This window comes from Arachis duranensis, chromosome 1 (assembly GCF_000817695.3).
Source record: "Arachis duranensis cultivar V14167 chromosome 1, aradu.V14167.gnm2.J7QH, whole genome shotgun sequence".
Lineage (NCBI taxonomy): Eukaryota > Viridiplantae > Streptophyta > Magnoliopsida > Fabales > Fabaceae > Arachis > Arachis duranensis.
Window position 1 is genome coordinate 77,110,685 of NC_029772.3, and position 5,480 is coordinate 77,116,164.

Here is a 5,480-nt window from a genome sequence, read left to right on the forward strand (position 1 = left end):
AGTGAAGAAGGATGAGAAGTGAAAGAAAGGAAGAAGAAGTAAGTAAGAAAGGAGGAAGGAAAAATTAGGATTGGGCAAGAAAAGATAAGATTTTTTTGGCGCTGATCTGGATAAGCTGTGCGGCGCAGGCGACGCGGACGCGTGGAGCACGCGTTCACATGGTTGGTGCTATTTTCAAGTGACGCGGACGCGTCGGTCACGTGAATGCGTGACATGATTTATGCTAGTGGCGCGAGAGCAGCCTTGCGTTCGCGCAACTCTCTGTCTCAAATGCATATTGCAAAAATTTAGGGTGATGTGTGCGCGTGGGTGACGCGCACGCGTGCATGGTCTTTCTTTTAAAATGATGCAGACGCGTGGGGCACGCGTTCACATCGTAGGGCTTGTGCTTCAAGCATGGTTCCAGCTCCACTCCATCACAACATGCTGCCATACACCCATTTACGTCGATTTCGCGGGGTCACGCGTGCGCGTGGGTAATGGCTCGCGTGGAAGGCTGGATTCGCAAAGGACGCAGATGCGTCATGGACGCATTCGCGTGGGTGTGTTTGTGCCTAAGGCACGCCTCCAGCCACGCTCCCGCGTGACTTTCTGTATAATTCCCTTTTTTCTCTAATTATCCTTTGACACGGACGCGTCAGCAACACTGGCACGTCGTGTGCTTCCTCTCTCTTTTTTTTATGCAGAATGCAAATGCAAATGCAGGTGAATATGTAGAAATGATGAATGAACACTAAGAAAAAAATAGAATAAAATAAAATTAAGAATAAAACAAAACAAAATAAAACTAAGACTGAAAAAGAACGAGTATACCATGATGGGTTGTCTCCCACCTAGCACTTTTAGTTAAAGTCCTTAAGTTGGACATTTGGTGAGCTCCCTGTCATGGTGGCTTATGCTTGAACTTATCCAAGAATCTCCACAAATTTTTGTAATTCCAATGTCCTCCGGGATCCCAAACTAGGCACAAAGAGCCTCAAGCAAGTTAAACCAAGTGACAAGGCCCCAAGAGTGTTGATTGCTAGACTGAATTCCGGGGTCCCAAACTTTGCTTTTGCACCCATCTTCTTGTTGACCATCTTTGTTCCAACCGGGTGGTACACAATTGAAATTCTCACTGAGACATCCAAACAGCTTCCTAGACCCATTCAACTGAGATTTGTACCAACTTTTGTACTTCAATTTGGAGCATGTAACCATATTGGACATTGCATGACAATTCCTACCACTAACTATCTCCCGATTGCTCTTATAGCCACAAAGAGCTGTAAGCTGCCCATCCGTCTCAAGAAAGGCATATTCAAGTAAGCTAATTAAGCTTAGATATGAGAGATTTACCCACTTGAATGAAGGAATGGATGGTGATGGCTTTGGGGGAGAGGTTTCCAACAACCTTGGCAAGGTGATTTCCAGCTCCATTTCCTTGGGCTCTTCTTTGACCAATTCCACCTCTTTGCAAGCTTCTTCAATATGAACCTCTTCCTCTTGGTAGCTTTCTTCCAATTCGATCTCTTCTTCATTGTTCACCAAGGGCATGAGAGGTTGTGCTTCTTCTTCTTTAATCTCCATGTCAAGTCCAATGGGAGAGGATTCAAATGTAGATAAGAATTCATCAATGATTGAATCCATCACTTGATCATCCCCTTCAAAGTCTTCAACCATGGTATGCCTTGGAGGTTGTACACCCTCCTCAACATCAAATTCAAACTCCTTCAAATGGGACTCTATGACTGGGCTTTCCTATGGACGTTCCGTATCTCCTAAGTCTTTGACTACTTCTTCCTCTTCAACGATTACGGCTGCTTCTAATTGTTCCAATACAAAGTCATGCTGCTCACTGTCCACTGGAGTTTCTAGCTTCTCCTTCATGTTGCGTTCTTCATTAGATTTTCCACATGAAGCCATGGGGGTTCCTTGAGTATCTAAACGTCGGGAAGGTAATCGATTGATCACTTGCTCCAGTTGGTGAAGGGTTGCATGAAATTTTTCCACTGTTTCCTTGAGATGATCCTTTGATTCTTGTTGTGCTCGGCTATCATAAGTAGGATCATAGTGCTATTGGATTGATGGATATGGACATGGTGTATATTGAGGTGGTGGTTCTAAGTATGGCTCATAAGGTGTTTGGTATGGTGGATGTGAGTTAGGGTCATATGGAGGTGGTTGGTTGTAGGGGGCTTGTGAGTATGGTGGTTTAAAGGTATGTTGGGGAGGCGGTTCACAAGCATATAGTGGGCCTTATTGGTAACCACAAGGGGGTCCACTTTATTCATCATTTGGGTACGCTCCCTGGAATGGCTCTTGACCATAGTAATTGGGTGGGTGTTGGTTGTCACGAAAGGGTCCACCATAACTATTGTCTTTGTATGCATTGTAGGATGGTCGTTGTCCATGGTACTTTGGAAGGCGTTGTTGCCGAAAGGGTTGATTAGATCCTCGTGGCTCCTTCCATCTCTGATTGTTTTAACATTGATGCATGTTCCTGTTATAATTTTTATTCCTCACAGCAACATTGGAACCAAACTCAAAGCGATAGGGGTGAGAACTCATAGTAGCTAATAAAAATTAAAAACAAAAATAAAAACAAATAAACAAGTAAAAAAAATATTTACAATAACCAATAATAAGGCACACATTTGCAATTCCCCAGCAACAGCGCCATTTTGATGAGCGGCTTTCTATCGGTAAAGAAATTCACAAGAATATAATCGCGTTGTAAGTATAGTTTCTAAACCAACAGAGAATCCTTTCGTGTAAAAGTTTGGTTGTCACAAGTAACAAACCCCTAATAAAATTGATAACCGAAGTATTTAAACCTCGGGTCGTCTCTCAAGGAATTGTAGAGAAGTGTGCTTATAATTGGTTATGGAAAAGTGTGTTTTTGGGGGGTTTTGGATAAGAGAACAAGAAAATTAAATGGTAAAATAAGTAAACTAATAACTAGAAAAGCTCTTGACAAGGTATGAGAACTGGACGTCCTATCCTAGTTATCCTTATCAATTGTGATGAGAATTGGCTTTTGCATCCACTTGGTCAACCTCTAACTATGAAGGTATGTTAAGTGGAAAAATCAATTTGATTCCTCAGATCCTAGTTAATTCCTAAGAAAAGACTAGAGTTAGGGGAATTTAAATCAATCAGCAAAGAATTCCAATTTTCAATCAATAAGGAGTTTGATAACTCAAGTGTCTCCAATTACTTAACCAAAGCTAAGAGTGTAAAAAGCTAAATTAAAGTCATAAATATGAAATACCTCAAATTGCATAAATAAGAGAAATCAAATCTGACATGAGGATTCATAAATTAAAGTAACAACATCAAAAAATCAACAAGGGAAAATCAATAAACTATAGTACTAGAAGAATTAAGAGTAGAAGAGAAATCCTAATCCTAAAACCTAAGAGAGATGAGAGAGTCTCTCTGTCTAGAAAACTACATCTAAAACTAAAATTGTGAATTATGAGTGTTGTATGATGAATGGATGCATTCTCCCACTTTATAGCCTCTAATATGTGTTTTCTAGGCCGAAAACTAGGTCAAAAATAGCCCAGAAATCGCCGCCAGCGATTTCTGTTAATTCTGCAGATCGCGCATGTCATGCGTATGCGTCGTTCACGCATGCGCATCATTCAGTGTTTTCCTTGCCACACGTACACTTTGTCCACGCGTTTGCGTCATTCGTGCATATTCCAATCCACGCGTTCGCGTTAGGCACGCGAACGCGTCACTGCATTTTCTCCATTTCGCGCGGTCGCGTGAGCCATGCGTCCGCGTCGGTGTTCGCTGGTCATCTCCTTGGTTTCTTGTGTTCGTTCAATTTTTGCAAGCTTCTTCTCCATTCTCTAAGCCATTCCTGCCCTGTAATCTCTGAAAGGTATAAAAAGAGAATTAAAATACGCAATATAAAGATCTCTAGGAAGCAAGTTTTCAACCATAGATCAAGACTAGGAAGGAGTTGTAAAGCCATGCAAATTATATGAATAAGTGGGTAGAGACTTGATAAAAACCACTCAATTAAACACAAGATAAACCATAAAATAGTGGTTTATCAAGAAGACCAGGCTGAAATCATTTTGTTTGTTGCATTTGCAAGTGCATAGCATGCTAATGTGCTGCATTATGTACTAACTGCTCATTCCTTTTGCTTGAACACCAAAATAGCATTAAACTTACAAATTATAAATCTGTTTGGTGCCTTTAGAAGCAGCACATACAATATTTGTTGAGTGGATTGACTAGATGCTTATTCATATGTCTTTAACATCATTGATCATATACAATAACTTGTTCCCTACCAAACCTTTATGAGCAATGAAATTTGATTTTGATTGAGAATTGCTTTTGGAACAAGGGTTTGGTATTGTGATTGTTTTACCACTTTTTCCCATGAATAAGCAGGTGCTTCAACTGTTGCATTAATTATTGCCTTTTGTGCCAACGTTTGTTAACCTTTTCAATTCAATTGCAATTTGCAATAATCAGTTCCTTCCAATTCAATTCACAAGCATTGATAAAACCTAAGTTGTTTATGCTTTGATTTTCAATTACTCATTTGTTGTTTACTTAGGTGCTTGATTGTGGAAACATACATTTTCTTTTAATCATATCACTTATATTGAACATGTTTTCCATGATTAAGTGTTTGTTTACCTTCGTGACTCTAATTTGCATTGTTTGACTATTTCCTCTTGATGTCTGTGAATTTTATCTGTTTCTCCTAAGTTGTACTTTGTTTTTGTCTTTTTCAGGATGCCTCGCAAGGGAAAATAGAAGGCCAATCCTTTAGCCCGTCCTCCTCCTGCACCTCCAAGTACCTAACTGATGAGCGGATAATTTATACGCTTTTTTGGCATTGTTTTTAGGTAGTTTTTAGTAAGTTTAAGCTACTTTTAGGGATGTTTTCACTAGTTTTTATGTTAAATTCACATTTCTAGACTTTACTATGAGTTTGTGTGTTTTTCTGTGATTTCAGGTAAATTCTGGCTGAAATTGAGGGACTTGAGCAAAACTCTGAAGAAGGCTGACAAAAGGACTGCTGATGCTGTTGGAATCTGACCTCCCTGCACTCGAAATGGATTTTCTGGAGCTACGGAACTCCAATTGGCGCGCTCTCAACGGCGTTGGAAAGTAGACATCCAGAGCTTTCCAGCAATATATAATAGTCTATACTTTATTCGAAGAATGACGACGTAACTTGGCGTTGAACGCCAAGTACAAGCTGCTGTCTGGAGTTAAACGCCAGAAAAACGTCATGATCCGGAGTTGAACGCCCAAAACACGTCATAACTCGGAGTTCAACTCCAAGAGAAGCCTCAGCTCGTGGATTAATCAAGCTCAGCCCAAGCATACACCAAGTGGGCCCCGGAAGTGGATTTATGCATCAATTACTTACTCATGTAAACCCTAGGAGCTAGTTCATTATAAATAGAACATTTAACTATTGTATTAGATGTCTTTTTGACCACGTCTCATCTTTGGTC